The 20,025-nt window shown below is 34.3% G+C and overlaps 1 protein-coding gene across 8 annotated transcripts in view; it reads left to right on the forward strand.

Annotated features, from left to right (window-relative positions):
* Positions 1-20,025, forward strand: part of CDH18 (cadherin 18) — a 557,694-nt gene that overhangs the window by 311,895 nt on the left and 225,774 nt on the right. The window contains exon 1 of one of the 8 annotated variants that reach the window (XM_038175181.2): positions 12,939-13,170. The exons of the other annotated variants lie outside the window; for them this stretch is intronic. The gene's annotated coding sequence lies outside the window, so the exon portion shown is untranslated. Of the gene's footprint in view, positions 1-12,938; positions 13,171-20,025 lie in introns of those variants that run through there. 8 annotated transcript variants of the gene reach the window in all.

The following is a 20,025-nucleotide window of genomic DNA, read 5'->3' on the forward strand; positions in this document are numbered from 1 at the left end:
GATGAACAGATTTTTCTTCATTCCCTCAGGAGTGCAGTTTATATGAACGAATAAGCTTCTTTGCAGGCACCCTACCATATGTATTGATCGTAAGTATTTGAGTATTATGGTGTTTCTTAATGTTCAAAATGACAATGAATTATGTAGCTCAACAGTAAAATTTTTTTTTGCCAGACTTCTGAGAGCAAAGCTACTGCTTTATAAATAGATGGATGTATCTTGAGCAAACAGACAAAAAGTAGTGTACTTTGTGAGATTAAATTTGACCTACTGTGTTCCATATACTAACACTTATACAAACTAAAAATCACAAACTTTATTTTGAAAAAATAAACTCTCAGATTATAAAATGGGTTTCAACTGTATTGAAATGTCAAAGGCCTTTTTTTTCAGCCTGCATTTTGGAAATGTTATTTGCCATCATTTAAATAATATATATTTCTTAATATTCTCTTTAAATGAAATATATGAAGATACCTATGTATGTTCTTTGCTCCCCTACTATTTGTTAGTAAAAAGCTTCAATTTATGATTTATGAAAGTAGTTTCTAGCTGTAATGGAAAGTTAATGCCACATGAAAATATCTTGCTTCCTACTTGTGTGAAATATACTCTTCTCAAAAGTATTTAGTAAAATATGTATCTAAAAACAAACAAACAAACAAAACCACATAAATAAGGTCTTGAGAAATGCGTTATGTAGATGACAAACTACGTAACACATTTCTGACATATTTTAGAAAAGGCACTATATGGTTTTAGAGATATATTTACTTAGGAAACCACTGGTTTAATTTCTGTTAAATTCATTTGGCCTTCTCCATGATTGTTTTCCAAATTTTGCGCAGGTAGAACAGAGGTATCAGCTGGTATGCTATCATGGAATCTTGTCTCTTCTGATCTCTGACAACATTTTGTGACTTGGATGGCACTGAGAACATCTAGTAGTGTAAAAACAGTATTTTATACTGACTTCTGTATCTGACAGGGGAAGTATGTTTCTCTACTGGTATGTCAAGGACATATGTGTTATGATGAAATCTTAAAATATCTTGAGAGTATGTCATATAATATAAAATGTATGTATTTCTAAGCCTCTGTTCTTCCATCACTGTTACATTTGTACTGGACTGAAAATGTCCACACTGGGCACACACTGTGTAACTGTTAATTCCCTTTCTTGTAACCACACAAACAAATATGAAATGAGCTTATTAGTAAGACATTCTTCAAATGCTCTTTTGTCTCCTAGTAAAGGAAATGATGCATTGTTACAGGGTGCTAGGCTACTGTGTATACTGTAATGAACATTTATAATCAAGGTTAATGTCATCAGGGACCACTTACAATTGTGTTAACTCAAGTTCATACTGTTCACAATATGTTTATTATTTGCAACTCAAAAAGATTTTTTATAAGACAGAAAGATTGATGATAGCACTTGAAATGTTTTTATTATTCTAAAAACAGAAATAGGAAAATGATTGCTTTAATATATTTCTGAAGAGATCTTTAAAAATCTAAAATAATCTGGTAAACACGAAAAGCAGTTAACAGGTTTGATATGGTGCTACTTGTTTCATAGCTACATCTGTTTGCAGTGAGAAATGTAATTGGTCTCTTAAGATGAGGATATGACCAGCACCTCCAGTATGGGAACTAGAATAATTTCCTCTATATTTTGAATGAATATGTACTTGTAGACCAGACATTATATTGATATAGATTGTCATGAAAAAGAACATTTTTTTCCTGTTGGATTTCAGAGAGAATGGAATTTAATTCAAAATCTGGTAATAGCCATATTAAATCTGTCCATGAAGGTTCTGTTTGAAGTTTTAGTTCTGTGAGTAGTGTCATCAAAGTCAACAGGACTATTTAATGGGATAAGCCATATTTACATCAGTAAGGGTTCGAGCCTTGAACAGGGGAATTTGGAATGACTGCATAAATGTTCAATGAACTAAAATGCACATTTATGAAGAAGGGTAAATATCTACTTCTCGCATGATTCTAAAAAGTACATTAAAATGATTAACAAAAATATTCAAATTTATGCAAACAAGGTATTTTATTAGTGTTATATCAGAATATATATGGTGAAGATTGTCAGCTTTTTCTGGAATAAATAGTTGGATAAAGATACTTCGGTTCATAACTTTTTACAATTGTCTATTGTTAATGCTACTCATTATGCAGTAGGAGCTTATTGCACTGTATAAGTTGGACTAGCCTCTGCAGTTGGGATCATCTCCTACATAGGAAATAATGAGTTTTCTATAGAAAGTGTTGGGCAAAATTTATTAATTTTCTACTGAGTTTACCTTAGTAACATGGTTTTCCAGGGGTCTGTTTGTTCAGCAAATCTCTGTATTGCTCCACATTTTTCTTTTTTAAAGAAGTAGCAACATGTTCAAATCCATTTTTAAGCCTTTTATTATGACTTTCATATACAAATACCAAGCTGATAGCTGTGCAACTCTGTTGCTGCCCATGTTGTTATAGATTTTTGCTGGTTGTGGTTCTGGTTCCTGAAGAGTTGATTTAAATTAAATAGCCTTGACAAATATGATACAAGTATTTGGAGAATATAAGATAAACAGAGTTCTTGGTAGTAGGTACACTACAACTGAAATCTTAAATCTGTCTCAGTAGAATCTTCTTGATTTATTAAGCTCACACCAGAGCATGCTGCTCTGCTCCAAAAAGAGCACCTGCCCTTGTTTTGCTATATGGAGCAAGTAATTTATTCCAGCTCAGTTAATAATTCAGCTTATTTTCTTTGCTGTTCTCTGTACATTTACTTGCTGATACAGTGCGTTGAGAAGGACCCATGTAGTTATTCACTCTGTATTGTTTCAAGCCTGCTTGACAAGGGGAAGGATGCTCTAATAAGTTGAGGCCCTATGAATTTCATATTCAGTTCCAAAAGGTACTTTGATGTTGTGAAGATGGAGACCACACAAATAACTAAGATAAAAATTTACTCTGCAATAGAAAGGAATCAGTAACCAAATCATTCTGTCTTGTCTTACACACCTGCTCCTAGGGAAGCAACAACACTGCGGGGATGGACACCTGAGTTGTCCTGTGTAGGGTTGGTACCTGCTCAACCACAGAAAGTTTGTCTAAATCCCAGCTTGAAGTTCAACTCAAGGATTATGCTGTATTTCTGCAGTTCACATCGCCTCAGGTTTCTCCACAAGAAGGGAGATCCCATCCTGATGGGGCTAAAATTGTGCCCAAGGATGGAACACATGATCATGAATGTTATATTATTACTCTGCTGGTGTGTTTAACATATGCATTTAAGGCATTTGCAAAGAATTTGCATATAACATATTTGGCATGGTTTCAGTGTCCTCATACTCTTACTCAGTTAAAAAAGAACATGAATTTATGTAAATCGCATTGTAGGTTTGCTTTCTTAAGATCGCAGGAAAAAAAAGTTTTGATGCCTCCGCTTTTCTTGTATGTGTTTTTTGGGGGTGAGGTTTTTGTGTGCGTCTCCCACATATTTCAAAGAGATATCTGTCTCTCATTAGTCATAATATTCTTTCATTGGAAGCTGTATGTGGAATACCTTTATGAGCTTATAGTGTTGAACTGAGGGCTTCCCAAGGTTCTACGTGCTGTTATTTTGGCAGCTGTCCAACTGTCTTGTGTACCCTGCACATTTGCAGTAGACTATGAGATGCTATAGGAAAGGAATTACATTCAAGTTCTTCCCCATCTCACAAAAGTCATTTATGTGTCTGTTACCATTATAGCTCTTATAAGACTATTCTATGTGCTTCAGAAAACAAAGTGAGTTATGCTGTTGTTGGTCTGTTTTTTCTTCTCCATCATGAAGCTCTCAATTTTCTCTCCTTGCCATTATTAAAGAATCCATAGATATACTTGACCAGATTGACTATCAGTTGTTGGTTCCTTTACAGGAAGTCAGAAAAGGATGTTTTACTTATTCTCTGTGTTAAAGGCAGAATGGTGAGAGCTACTTGGAAGTTTTGATGGCCAAGAAGAAAGGGAAAACTTCTGAATTAGCAAGGGAACATAATATGAGGATGTATGTGGTTATTAGGGTGGTTTGATATTTATATCTGGGACATGAAAATAATTAATATTCTAACAAATGTATTTAAGAATAGACCTGGATATGCCACCTGCACTGTCTAAGATAAGTAGATGAGACACACTGAAACAGGGAAATGGAAAAGCTCTCTGTCAGTTACTTGCTGTAACTATCTGAAAGAAAAATAGCTTTCAACATGCTTGTGATAACCAATTTTCCTACTGAAGTAGAACAAAGAGGACAAACAGAAAGGACTATGGAATGAACCTTCCACTTCATTTCCATGGAAACCAATAAAAACAACTGTTTGACTTGCAGCATATAATCTTCAAGATAGACAATTGCAACCTGTGTGGTTTAATTTGAATGGAAGGTCAAATTCAGTATTTTCAGTTTAGGAGAACAATAATGAGAGAAATTTTGGTATTCTAAATACTAATTATAAATACTTCTTCACATACAATGCATAAATATAAAAATGTTCAAAATATTATATTTGTGTTCCAACACAAATACTTTTTGTTTGTTTGTTTCTTGAACACTTGTATTGGTGTTGTAGAAGCAAAATAATTCCCACTTGTATGATGAATTATTTTTCTTGATTCTGAAGGTGTGAAAAAAGATCATTCAAGTGCGAGTTTATGGTATAGGCTCTGGTTTACATGAAACATGGCACCAAATGTCACAAAACAAGGAGAATGAAATATAAAGAGTGTTGTTGTAGATATCTCTTAAAAATTATCAGATTCTCTGCCTATGTAACACTTCTAACAAGTCTTGAAAATACTTCTGAAAGACAGACTAGCCAGGTTAACGCTAAGGCAAAAGCAGAAATTGAGGGATGTCTTGTAGTGGCAGTGGAAACTGGGAAGTGGAGAGCAGGTTTTGGGAAGGTGGTTATTTTTATACAGACTTTTTTCGCACCTTAAATAGAAAGGTGCACTCATAAATATGAAAGGATAGCTTTTCGCTATTGCCTTTAACCAACATTCTCACAGACTTTTTACCAGGACTTTACCATTTAGTACTATAAATAAACTCTTCGTGGTACAACACATTTTTGACCATAGCTGATTTGATTATCAAACCAGGTTGTATAGTACTATACCATAGGAAGTGCAAGGTTTGTTTGTGAACATGTTTCTTTTCAGATCAGAATGGAGTGAGTAAAGAGTGACATATACAATTATTATTTTAGAAAATTTGACAACAGCACAGTAGTAAAATGAGTCTGCCTTCTCAATGAATGCATTATAGTCTATTCTATTTTGGAGAGTTTTTTTTTTCTTTCTTTTTTTCTGCAATTAACTTAGTTCCTTGAACAAACAGCTTGTTCTTTTCTACATCATATACAGAAAATAATTAATTGTAACACTGAAATGCCTTATCTTCAGAGCAGAATGTTATAATCCTATTCTATAACATTGCAAGAGTTAATGCATTCAGTTAGGCCAAGCTGGAGCTATACCTCTTGCCAGATCACACATTTTATCATGCCAGCCAAGAAGATAATTCAGTAGGATGATTTTTGCATACTAAGGTTCAGTCTAAGAACATTTTCACTCCTTTAGGTATTCAATTCATGTCTTGTCACTAATTATGAAGATTGAAAACAGATACCTTAAGCTCCTGGCATTTATCCAGTTCAGCCATTCATTTTGGAGCACTGAGCAGTGTGGGTTCTGGTAGGGTGCTCCGATTATTGTTGAAATCCCAAGCTATAGCAGAGGTACTTAACATTAATGTTAGTCACACGAAGAAAAAGCAATGTTTTCGTATTACCTGCCTGAAAACTACAGGTTCATCAAATCTTTATGGACAATTTTCTCTTTTAGCAGAACAGTAATATGTTTAATAGTATTGTTGAACATAAAATTTTTGAAATATTTGAACATGATTTCTTTAATTTTATATACGCCATATGTACATACATAAATACATAAACTGTCTTTTTTTTTTTTTTTTTTTTTTTAATTTCCTGACTTTCTGTAGTCAAAAGTTTGGAAAAGATGGTTTTACAATAAAATAAAAATTTGTAGAAAATGCAGATATAAATCATCAGAAACACTTTTTCATATTTTGATTTTTAGAATATAAGTAATAAAATACATTTTCAAATATTTTGAAAAAAAAATTAAAATAACATTGTTTTTAAATATAGGTGTAGTCAAAGGCAAGTTACTGTGGAATTTAGGCATTCTGTGACAAAATTCTTAAGTGATTCAGTTGTAGCAATAGATATATTTATGTGAGTGGTTATGTGCATAGAAAACAGAGTTTTTTGACCTGGGACTAGTTCTCCAGAGCAGTTTTACTTGGAAGATGGTGGGACTCTTATCCTTGGCAAAAGGCATAGGGCCATGCCCATGAATTTACTTTCTTGGCAACGATTCTTCCTGGTTATTTGAGCTGTTTGTCCTCAACATCCTGAATTATAAAATGGGATAAAACATAAATAGTACAATAGTTTTAAAGTCACAAATTTATTTAAATAAATAAATAAATAATCGGATTGATGGAATTCCATGTGAATGCTTAATAACTACAGAATGCCAATGTTAAGCTCACAAAATTCAGACGGGGTGGTTACAAAAATTGAAACGGTTAATTATCTTTCACTTCATAGAATCATAGAATGATTAATGTTGGAAAAGACCTCCAAGATCATCTGGTCCAACCATTCCTCTACCACCAATATCTCCCAATAAACTAGTAAGGTACTCATGTGCTCCATTTTGTATTTGAAATGCAGTAGAGGTGCTTTGGGCTTTTTTTTAAGGATCTTCTAATACTTTATAATTAAAATTAAATCAGAAATACTGGAAGGCAAATAAGATTGAGAGAGAAGGTGTTAAACAATAACCCCTCCTCCAAGCTGTTGTTAAATTGTTTGTGTATGTGCAAAAGTTGTATATATATTCTGGAGAGTTATGTTTGAGTTACAGTTTTTGCAATTCAGGTGACCAAAACAATAAATATTAGGGACTACAATTTGCCAATAACAAGACAGATGAATCCAGATGTCATCTTACATGAAGAACTGAAATTTTGTCTGCTTGACTCAGTTTCATACAGGTACTATGAGTTTGTTAGTTAGCTTGATTGAATGTCTTTAAAATCAGTGTGGTAAAGCAGTTGCAGGACTTATTTTTGAGGAGACACAATGAGGAAGGAGGCTTTCTTAGTAGACAGAGAACATTTCAACTTAACAACTATTGAGTGTTATTTATAGAATGGCTTCCTTTAGTCTATTATCAAGAATAATTTACAAATTTACTGGGAGCAACGGGCAGTCAGCTTTGATTCCTGGCATCACAGGTGCAGCTACCTTTAGCCTGCAACCTCAAGGGGCATGACAATTTTTATAGATAAGGAGCTTTACCCCCTGTTTTTCCTCCCTCTGATCCCTACACCCTCCTAGGCTCCTTGGATGAGGGGGTGACTGGCAGTGAATGGGGGGGGGGGGGATTTTGCCTGTGCCAAAGCTCAGAACTTTTCATTGCTATAACCAGGGACTGTGTAGGACTTCAATGGCTATCTGCTGTTACCATGTGTTTTCTTAGTTTCACAGAATTTTCTTAGATTGTACACAAAACTGAGTCCTATGGAACTCTGCCCTTTTTCTCTGAAGAATCAAAGACTGTATGAACTAAGTTACAGACTTGTCATATCATGTATATTTTCTGCTTCTTATTTTAAAAAGCTGTGAGCCTATTTATTTATAAATTATAGGGAAGAGAAATAAATAAACTTGCACAAATGTAAACCTAATGTTATTGAAGTCAATCACCCAAATCAAACTGATTGCAGTGGGACAAACTTTTTCTCCGGATTTCCTTCAACAACTCATAAAACTCAAATTAAATCTTTTTTTTTTTTTTTTTCTTTTTTATAGCATAGTCATGTTTATTATAATATTCACAGTAACATCTTGAATGCCTTGGAATTCTCAGGATAGAAAAATAAAAAGGGCTGCTTCCTAAATCACGCTAATTGTAATGCTTAAGCAGACAAATACGCTTAAAAGTTATCTGCCACAAACAATGTTTTCCCTGGTATGGCAGCCATCAAAACTCTAGCTGTTTCCTTGGTGTCTCTGTGACTGCTCTTCCTCTTAAGTAAAGAGGTGCTTCTCTCTGTTGGCAGGGCCATCACAGGAATTATACCTACCCCAATTTGACTTAATTGATTGTTCAGAGTTTGCAGTTCCACACTTGCATCCAAGACCCTGCGGAAATAATGATGTATTGAGGCATGAAGAGTCTTATTGATTTTGTGTAGGAGCCTGCATCTTACAGTCAGATCCTTATTTATTACCGTTTTCTTCTTTCTTCCCATATTTATGTGACTGTATGCAAATACTATTGTGTGCATTTGTGTACAATGACAGCCAAAGAATTAGTAATGAGAAATCTTTTTCATGTATGATTGGTTTATTTTATTTTTGATCAGGTATTTAAAGAAGCATGCAAAACAAACAAAAACCTTCAGCAAAGAAAGTTATCAGAGATGTTCTTATAGGAGCATCAGATACCGACTGATCCTGAGCTTGAATTTGTTTACTTCTTTTACATTTCACACGTGAAAGGTTTGTTTGAATGGTTTGAGTAAGGAAGATCTGTTGTGCTGGACTTTGATTTATACTAGCATAAAAGAGCTCCTAAGGTTTTAATTATCTTAAAATATTGTCATACTTCCCCCTCCCCCCCCCCCCCAAAAAAAAAAGTAATCCTGTAAACAATAGAGTGTTTAAAAAAAGTATTTACATTTTCAAACTGATACGAAAACAGCTGAAATTATTTTGTATTAATGGAGAAGGTAGAGAGTACACGATGTTTAGGAAAGTAATTCCCTGCCATACAAACAGTTTCCTGTGCCTCTGCCTGTGTTTGTACTTATGCTGCCTTTATACTATGCTCACATCCTCTGATAAGAAGGGTTAGCTAGAGTTGTTGAAGGCTCTGCATTGCTCATTCAGTTTCCTGAAAGGGGTAATGAGGAAACAGTATTAGTGGCCTGAGATGGATCCTAGTGAAAACACTTCTGATTCAGGATCCTAATTGTAAGACCCAAACCCTGGCAGAAGCAAGGAGGACCCTTCTCTGTCCTGCATCTTCTGATGTGAAAACTGCAGCAGGGCATCTGCAGAGGTAAATGTCACTTGCTGCAGATCAAATGCAATGCTGCAGTCCCAAATGAGCCACGTTAGACTTTATCAGAATGAAATTGAAAAAAAATGTATTTTATAATACAATTTATGTATGGAATCTAACTGGTTTTCTCATCCACTAAGGATGCTGTCGAGCCCAGACATAAAGTGCCCTTGTACAGTCTGTACAAGTTCTAACTGCATGGGTGAAGTAGGAGAGAACCACTAAGGATAATATTTTAAGGTGTAGAAAAGCATAGTATGTGCAGGAATGTAAATATAATCTGAAAATAAAAAGTGATGAAAATTAATGTAGAATATATTTATCATGTATATGTTTAGACAGAAACTCAACCATATTCATATATTAAAAACTGGCTTATTGGAAAAGTAAGCTCTTTCCTTCTCATGTGACATTTTCCCCATTCTTTGTGTTCTGCAATTGTGTATTTGTACAATAAGGAGACAGGTACAGTTGTTTGTAGAGAGATTCTACTTTTATTTTGTCCTAATATTCAAATTAAGTCTCTGTTCTGCTTAGCCAAACCTGAAGGACTCTTTCAGCCTATTCAAGTAATGAACACTAAGTCAAACAAATAGTGTTTTTTTTTTTTTTATTATTATTATTATTAATATATATTTGTGTTGTAACTTTGGTGAAATACTATTTCACACACAAGATGATACCTTGGTTTGTCCAAATAAGTGCTCGCCCCCAATCACGTTTTCATCAGTTGCATCACTTCTAAATGTATTTCCATATTAACCTTATTTCACAGCAGCTATCAACAAAATTAAAGGCATAGATACTGAATGAAAAACTGTAGAGTGGAGATGGAATATCTGATGGAGAATGTTTTTCTTTTGAGCAAAGTTTTGTGAGCTAGGTTTGGTAGGTGGATAAAATTTGTTTGCATTGTTATATTCTTGGGTATGGTCTTGCTTCGCTGTTATGTAGACTAGATAACAAAGAAAATTTTGATGATAAAATAATATTTATTTCTGGGCCAGGACGACAGGTTTGGGGAGGATAAAAGAAAAGCTAAAGCCAAAAAAAAAAACAACAAACAAACAAACAAAAAACCAGCAACAACAAAAAACTAACTCTTGAAAGAATTCTCTAATTTTACAAAGATGCATCTTATTTGTTGAATTAGGACAGCAGCAGATTTAGAACTTTAGTTCTTCTTAAAGAAGTCTTAAACACTGCTGTTCCTAAACTTCCGGTGATGAGCCCTAGGAAGATTAATTTTTTTGTACTAATAGGTCTCCACTACTAGATGCTCCAAATCTTTCCACTGGGATGCAGACTTACCTAACTAGGTAAAACATGGCTAGTGTTACTCATCTTCATTTACTGTTGAGTGTTTCAGTAAGTACATAAGAGACTTAAAAATAAAGTTAGTATTTTTACATTCTATTTTGATATGTCCATTAATATTTTAAAAATATATTTAAAATAAAGTAAACCATATTTAGAAATGCATAAATAAATGTGTAGTAACTTGGTGACTGGGAAGTTGTATTATTATATAGGTACAATACAATATTCATTTTTTATTTCTACAATTGTGAATCCGAAGAAGCAAAGAAACAGAGGTTTAAGTATACATAATTTAAATACTTTTCATACTTGTTAGACTTTACATCTTGTTTTTGGGAAGCTTCCTTATTATTTGAATAATAAACATGTTTTATCAAAGAATATGTATGTTAGATAACTTTATATCTTACTGTGAGTTTATTCTTGCATATTAATTTCTACTGTACTAGTATTGCATATTAATTTCTACTGCTCATTTTAAATTTGGGTTGTGGCTATGTCTTTAAAAATTCAAGAAAAAAAAAAAGCCATTGATGATCATGGAAAGACAATTCTCTTTTAGTCTCTGCTACAATTCCAGCTTTATTGGAGCCAACTTGTAGGCACTCTTCTCTCCCAAGTTCATACTTGGAACACTGAAACAATCTGGCTTCCTTTGCTATGAACTTCACCCTTCTCACCCTTTAAAAATGCCCTTGAAGGTACTACAGATTCCCTGAGAGGATCTCTATACAGTTCACCTGATGTGTATTTGGAATTCAGAGTAGACTTCTCTGTTGTCACCATTTATTTTGGGCATAGTCAAATTGTGGCCACGTTCACTGTGTAAAGTCCACTAGGAGAGTAATGGTTTGTATGGTAGTAAATTGCAGATCCATATATCCATATGTAGGCTGGGATCTTAGTTGTCCGAGGCAGAATACGAACAAATAGCAAAGACGGAGACTAAATGTTCCATCCTGAACAGATGAATGAACAGCAAATTAAGTGTGGAGCAATTGCGAGAACAAAAGGGAGCAATATGTTTATACACCTCGTATAAGCTTTTTTTTCTCTCTGACAGCCTGTTTCCATGCTGTCACTCAGTACCTTTTAGGATTATTTTAAAAGACCTTTTTTTTTTTTTTTTTAAGTTGTCTGGCCTGTAGGCCTGTCAGCTCCTCCTGAAAGTATGCATGAGAATGGCATTCCATCAATGCCTTTTTCTTCTTTCATACAGGCTTTCTTAAGCTGCAGTTTCTGGAACCAAGCAATTTATTTTAGAATTACAGCTTTAATTTAGAAAGAAAATCAGTAGGATTCTGTTTCCTTTGTCATGTGTGAAGGATTTAAAACATTATCTCACTGTACCCTCTAGGCTCAGAAAGCAAATTAAAAGAAGTCATTATTAAAAAAAAATATTTTGGAAACTGACCTCTTGTACTTTAGTGTTCAGAGCTTTCAATACTAAACTTCTATAAGAATTACTAAAATTTGAGTTGCCAAAACAAAAGTTACTCTTGATAAGTCATACGTCTGTGATGAAATATACCAGCAATTTTTAGTTGATGTGTAAAATGAAGCAAAAGTGGAGTTAGGAAGAACTTCTATTCCCTTCTATGTGCACTTCTCACAGGGGAATGCATATCTAGACATGAAGTGTATGAGACAATATGAAGATAAACTAGTGCATTTATTTATTACTGCTACATTGCTCTTTTACTTCCTTCCTTGTAATGTAGTAATACACAGCAGTTTTCCTAATTGTATATAAATGTTAAAAAATATTTTCTTTAAAAAAAAACAACAAACTGACCTAGTCTTTTCTATAGCAGGTCTTCTGCATGCCACTCATAAATAGCAAGTGAATAAATGAAAAGAAAATGGAATAATTGTGAAAAAGACAGTTCATTCAGAAAATAAGCCAATTTATGTGAAATGAATGATTCCTCAAAAGACAGATCTTTTAGTTATACACAAGTGACACATTTATGTTTGCTTCTGTATGTAACTCATTACATCTGTGAATACAATGCCTAAGTGGCAGAGAGTGACCATGAAGGAGCAGTGGAGACAGTGTTAGGGACTGACCACAGCCTCCATTCCCCATTCCCCTGCGCTGCTCGGGGGAAGGACACAGAAGAATGTGGATTGGGGAGAAGGTATTTTTAGTTTGTTTTTAGTTTCTCACTACTTTAGTCTGCTGGTGATAGGCAATAAATTAGATTAATCTCCTTCTGCTGAGTCTGTTTTACCTGTGATGCTAATAGCTGTGATCTCCCTGTCCTTATCTCAACCCTTGAGCCCTTTTCATCATCTCCTCTTTTCCTTGGAGGAGGGGGAGTGAGAGAGTGGTTGTGGTGGAGCTCAGCTGTCCAACTGAGTAAATCCACCACATCTTTGAAAGGCTGTGGTGATCAGGGAAGATGCTTGATGACTGGAGAAAGGCAAAAGTCACACCCATCTTCAAGGAGGATGCAGGGAAAATGCCTAACTTCTGTTCATGAGAAAGTTACAAAGTAAATCCTTTTAGAAGCCATTTCTAATCACATGAAGCATAAGATAATGATTGGAAGCAATCAGCATTGATTTAGTGAGGGCAAACCATGGCTCACTATCTGCCCTTTGTGATGGCTGGCTCTGAAGGTAATGAAAATGGATGCTGTTTAACTTGATCTTAGCAAGACTTTCAACAGTGTCTCCTATTATTCCTATAGCCAGATTTGTGAGATATGACTAAAAAGGTTGACTGAACCACAAGGATCAAAGGGTCATGATCAGTGGTACAAAGTCTAGTTGGGCTCCAGTGACTACTGATGTCCCTCAGAGACTGGAGCTAGAGGAAGTACTGTGTTAATATCTATATTAATGACCTGGAAAACAGGGTGGACTGCACTCTCAGGAAGATCACAGAGGAACATTTATAGACAGGACAAATTAGCTGAGAGAAGCTCAGCAAAGCCACATGCTAAGTCTTGTCATCTGGGGTGGAATAATGTACCATGCAGCAGTACAGGCTTGGTGCCAGCAGGACAGAAAGCATATTTGCAGAAAAGGTCATGGTCGTCCTGGTAAAGTAAGCCATACAAAAGAAAACAACCACATTCTGCATTGTGTTGCAGGAATTTTTCCTTCTACTAAACACTTGTGAGATTGCATCTGGAATATTGTGTCCAGTTTGAGCACCCCAAGACAGGAAAGATGCTGAGATACTGGAGGGATTCCAGGGGTTCCAAGGAGGAGCTATGGACAGAGATTGGAAGTATTGGAAGTACATGGTGTATAAGGGAAGGTTAAGAGAATTTTTTTTTTTTTTTTTTTTTTTTAATGCTAAGACGATAAGGCAGATAAGGCCATTTTGGAGTTCTTACTGGTGTCCTGCTGTCTTAAGCTACTTAACGAGAGAATATGGAGAAGATGGAGCTGGATTCTTCTCAGCAAAATGCAATGGGAACAAGCTGGAACATGAGAAATTTTGATCAGGAAAGCTAATGAGAGCAATCAAATACCTGGAACATGTTTACCAGGGTGGTGTGTAATCTGCAGTCTTGAAGGTACATTAAATTTGACTAGACAAGTCCCTGAATAACCTGATCTCATTGTCCCTGGTTTGAGCAGAGGTCCTATCCTTCATAACTAATTCTACAGCTCTATAACCAGTACAAGATAAATTAAATGATAAAAAGTGGCATTAATATAAAACAAATAGAGTATTTTTATCTTAAAATCTCCTCTATTTATTGAATGTAGAGCTTTTGTTGTATTTCTGAGCAACTAGATAGGAATTCTGAAATGCAGGATTACCAGTATATTTCTGACAGAAATGAGGAAAAGCATATAGGAAAACTCCTGTTAGGAGCTCCTGAGTTTTCTTTTCTGGCTTCTAGAAATGGGCTGTATTCAAAGTATTATGGATAAGCATTGCATGTGTTTCTGTTTTCAGTTTATCTGGATTGAGCACCACTATCAAAAAAATGGGGATTTATTCATTTTAACAATTGCTAAAATATCAGTAGAGCTTTTTGTATGACAACTATTTTTACATAAGAACATGTTACATTGTTCAGTGGAAACCATGTTCTGCATTTTTATTAAAAGAATTCATGCCTTTATTGGAAGCAGAGCCAGGACCTTAATATAGCTTTGTCATTTTACTATACTGTTTTTCAAATAAAAACAAAAACATATGCTTGGTTAACCTCATAGTGAGCCTGCATTAAGCATTCATAGTCATTAATATTTGTAGCAGTAGGCATATTCTGCTCCTAGTAGAAATTTATGAATATCTGAAGACATAAATAAATATACTTGTAATGGTAATTAAGACTGATCTGGGTTTTAAAGGAGGATGTTTGCTTATTATTTTACTTTTTAAATCCATTGAGCTCTCTCATCTGGGCAAAATACTCCAATGCTGTTCATTTGCCAAGAATTCTGAGCGCCAATGATATAACAAACACAAAACAAAGGTTTATACGACTATGAAGAATAAAATGCTTTCCATAAGATTTGTGCATGTATCTGTTCAACTGCAGCAATTATACTGTACTGAGTCTCCAGCCCTTCACATAGCTATGCAAATTAAACTGTTTCTTTTTTTTTTCTTTTTTTCTAGTGCACCTGAAGTACATGAACAATGATATCTATTTACATTGTATCAGTAAGGGAGTATGAACTGCATTTATGCCAACTAAGAAAAATACTTATTTATAGAACTTCCCTGATAATTCTTCATACTAAAGTGGTGGAGACATAAATTTTTATATGCTGTTAACTGCAACATCAACAGCATCCCGATAAACCATATGGGGCTTTACTATCAAGACTGTTAAAATTATAGTCAGGGGTATGTTGATAGATGTGTTGTTGCTTTCTACTTAGAGATGGACTGAAGGAGGTGACCCATCTGTGGGATTCATTGTAAGACTTTGTCGCAAGACAGAGGATCAGACTGTAGCTATAATTTTACTTCCCATTAGCTGTCAGTTGGAAATCTGATGGGAAGATGTCCTATTCACAGATTTCTTTATAAAAAGGACCTAAAATTACATATTTGAGCATGTTCAGCTGACAGCCTGTGCTTTGCTCCACATGAAAATAATGACATGTTGGAGAGGAAATAAATAATTTGAGGCCTGTGAAACTTAGTTACAATATGAGTGAAGGGAATTTTTCTTATAATATTCTCTCTGTGGGGTAAGTATGGTTTAAACATAGATGAACAAGAAATATTTTTATAATTATACATATCAAAGAACTAGTCTAAAATTAAACAGCACATAATAATTATTTTTTACACCTTAATTCTTCAGAATTCTGCAACGTTCAGTTGCAGTAGTTTGCTTAAAGCATTTGAAAGTGAATGACTTCCAGACATGGCAGTCAGGGTGTGGTGTACCTCAGAATGCTCTAATAACTTCTTATAAAGTAGTTATTTCACAAATCACAAAGTGATTGATTGACTCAGCTATTTTGCAGTTATCATCTAGGGGGGAGTTAGTCGATGGGAGGATTTTGAGCTTGGCAGGTGATTTTCTTATCATGCTAAGTCCATTACATTCTGTGTGAACTGGCAGCCTCTCAGACTTTTTCAAGAAGAATATGAAGTTCTTTTGCTGAGCAGTTTTAGTCACAGATGCAAAAATCCTGCTGTACAAATTCAGGGCAGTTATCTTTGAGTTACACTGAGAGGTGGGTTCAGCTGGCTCTGACATGGATGTAATCTGGGGGAATGGAAAGTTTTTCTGGATCAGAGAGAATTACATTTCCAGTAGAAATGACAAATACTTTTAGAATCTGCTCCATGTGAGAAATGTAGATTAAAGTTTGTTTATTACATTGAGCTATAAAAAGACTTAGACTTGACATAAAAATATATGATGGTTTTCAGTGATCTTTACAAAGAGACTCACACGGACTACGAAGACAAGGTGGATCAAGCTTTGTGTGTTTCATTTTGCTCAGTCCTGGGAGTAGTACTATTTGTAGAGTTTAAAGGCTCTGAAAAAGAGTATCAATGCCTGACTATAACCTACAAATTAACAAACCAATTGTGGATTGCTGCATAATTAAGAAGGTTTTTACAATGATTGCATTTGATGTAGATTTTACGTGCTTTCTAAATCTTCTTTTTTAATAACTATTAGGGGTACCTGTGTAATTATGTCTTCTAAACACTACAAATCTACATTGGAAAAAATAACCTTTTTTCCATATTTTTTTAATTTAATTGTATTTTTTATTTCCTTTTTTCTTTTTTTTTCCTATGTATTTTCTATATTTTATTTCTATATTTTTTTCCAACACATCTCCTTACTAGCTATTCAGGCCTTTGTTTAACATTTAGTCTTACTTTCGTGACCAATTATTATCTGAGGAGTAATTTAAGACCATTATTCGTGAAACCTCTTAAGCAAAGACAGTGTGCTCATGTGCTCTTTTTGAAGGCTGGCTTAGAACATGTATTCAAAGGGAGGATAAGCTTTCATCAGAAGTTATTAGAGCATTCTCAGGTACACCACACCCTCATCCATGGATGCTGATTCAAACCGAAATCCCATTGTGTCCCTGTATGTTCTGCATGTTCTAAAGAACTAAAAAGCTAAAAAGAAAATACATTGTCATGATTCCTCCTCCTAACTTGTATGCTGTTTAAATAGGAACAGGATGTGGCATGTCCAGCACAAGGGAGACAATGAGCATATGTGGAATCTCCTTTGTGCTATGAAATAGCAGTTCACTAAATCTAAAATGAGAGCTGATAAATTTTCAGATCTGTGGGAGTAGAATATTAATAGTCATTGAAGAATGCAATGTCAAGGTACTGAACCAGCTTGCCTTGATGATCCTTATTTGTCATCTAAAGGACTTCAGAGCCACATGGAAAACAGTAAACAATGAATGGAAACTACAGTTTTACAGAAAACATGCTCAACGATATACAATAACAAGAAAAAAAAATGCAGCACTTAGAGAACTTTACCTCTTTAATGACAAATCAGTGATATTTGACGGTTAACTATACTAGCAGAGGTTCTTTTCTAGTACAGCAGCCACAAACATGTTTAGCCTTAGCCCAAGAAACATTATTCAGTGATTGTCTAAGTAATGCTTGTTAACAACCTTAAAGTATTTCAGAGTTTGTCCCCTATTTTTTCATTCCTGAATTTATATGAATATTCATTTCTTTATGCAATACAAATTTTGTGTATGAAATTTGAATGCAAGAATTTTGAGATTTTAGGTGTACAATTTGTACATTTACACAAATCAGTTCTTTGAAAACTACAGATACTTGAAGAAACTTTTTAAAAAAGATTTCCTCTTCCTGTATATGCAAATGTGATAATATTTCATTTTCGTGTATCAGATCAACCTTTTCCTACAAAATAGTTTGCTCAATAGAACATTTGTGCATTTCAGATTAGAGGCATTTTAAAAAAACTGCTTTGACTGTGTCTGTTAATCAGTCTTTGCTCACCTTTTTCTGAGTTCTGTGAAGTAATGAGGATCTCGTTTTAAGGAAAGTAGAAATTAAAGTTATATAAAAAATAAATCTATCCAGCTTATTCAAATCTCTATTTCCATTTTAAAGAGTTGTTTTACGAATTCCTTATTCAGTTCATGTTTTGTTTGTTTGTTTTTATATTTACAAAATATTTGTAAAATTCTCTTGGATTAGTATTAGAAATGAGCAACTGTAAGTGTATTTTGGTGTGAATCCTTAATTTTTTTGACTTTTACTTGAAAATAGCATATGTTATTCTGTTGCTAATATTTTGTGTATTTATTATGTAGATTAGATTTTACCCATTTAATATCAACATTTCTCTCATGTTACAGTTATTTTGTACGTAGCTCTCTGAGGAAGGCAGGAGCTGTTACAGGTGGGAACAAAGCCCGCAAATGTCTGTTTCTGAGGTAGGAAGGAAACAGATATTTTCCAAATGCCAGGATATTGTCTCTAATATCTACTCATTTTTTATTTAGAGACTTTATCCAAATAACACTCAAAATGATATATTAAAAAAAAAAAAAAGAGAGAGAAAGATTTTACAGTTTGTAGTGAGAGAGCAAAGTTCTTTTAAGAGAAGGCAGTGAATGTTTATGGTAAATGTTTATGCATTTTTTGAGTGGGTCTTGATATTTCACTGAGAACTGTTGTGTGCTTAACATCTGAAAGTCAAAACAGGGGTTTAGTTATCAAAATACAGTCTTGAGAAGCTACATTTTTACATAAATTAGTAGAACCTTAGTAAAGTGTTCTCAAGAGGATTAGGTTCCTCCATGTGGCCATCCATGAAAATTGGTTTATTCATTGTCTACCTACTGTTACTGACCTTTCTGAGTGAAATGAAAGGGAATCAAAGATTCATTGATTACTGTTTCAATGAGCATTATCTATACAGCTGAAAACTAAACAAAATCTGAAAAATGAAATTGTCGAGAAGTTAAAGTTCATGAAATATCTTGCCACCTTCCATCACTTCCAAAGATGAAGATACGTGCCTGACTTTGTGTTCACACCTGGAAGGTCATAGAATATAGTTTTTCCAACTCAATTTCTCTCTCTGTTTAAAATTAACCAAAACAAAATTGGAGCTAGTTTTCCAGGTAGGGAGCGGTTTGGGAAAAACAAACAAACAAAAAACCAGCCAGTATATAATTTGAAAGAAGCTCCATTTATGAACAGAATAGTTTCCCTGCATCTAAATTATTTTCATGTCCTGCATCCTTGACTTTTTTTTTCTTCAATCTTTCAGTTTAATAGTCTTGGATATTTCTTGGAATGCAGGATAATCTCAAGTTTTTCTGAAGTACTGGAAAGTCCAAACTGCCTGATTGTGGTGGCTGTTCCATTAAAAGAAAAGTATCTTTAATGCCTCAGCAAATATCCCTGTAAAATGAATAAACTGATTTCAGAATGAGAGCTATTTAAAAAAAAATGCTTACCTTTGTCCAGTGGTAATTCTGTCTGCAGTAGAGACCTGTGTCTTTGCAAACATTGTTTGGCAATGTAGCATTTGGCTCCTCTGGTGTATTCGTGAACACAAAAATATTCTGGGAAGTTATCAACTAATACCATATCAAGCCTCTTCAATGTAAGAGGAGAAAGTAGAAGGGAAATAATACATGTTTCTGTTAAAATTACTTCAAACATTTTCAGTGAATCTTCAGAAATTTTTAGATACTTATTTTAATTTTCATTTTAACATTTTATAGTGAATCTTCAGAAATTTTTAGATACTTATTTTAATTTTCATTTTAACATTTTATAGCATATCTTTTTTATTTTCCTGTTGTTGATTACCCCTCACTTGTGGATGTTTTAATAAAAATGCTGATCAGAATAGTGGTAAATTCAAGCTATAACATTACATGTATATGCAGGTCCCTCATAACCTTACGTGACTGTTAGACTCTCACATTGTTTGCAGATCTGCCCCACTTGTGCCATTCTTTAGGCTTATTCAGACTCTGCATATGCCTGAGAAAATGAGT

This window comes from Anas platyrhynchos, chromosome 2 (genome assembly GCF_047663525.1).
Source record: "Anas platyrhynchos isolate ZD024472 breed Pekin duck chromosome 2, IASCAAS_PekinDuck_T2T, whole genome shotgun sequence".
In the NCBI taxonomy this organism is placed as follows: Eukaryota; Metazoa; Chordata; class Aves; order Anseriformes; family Anatidae; genus Anas; species Anas platyrhynchos.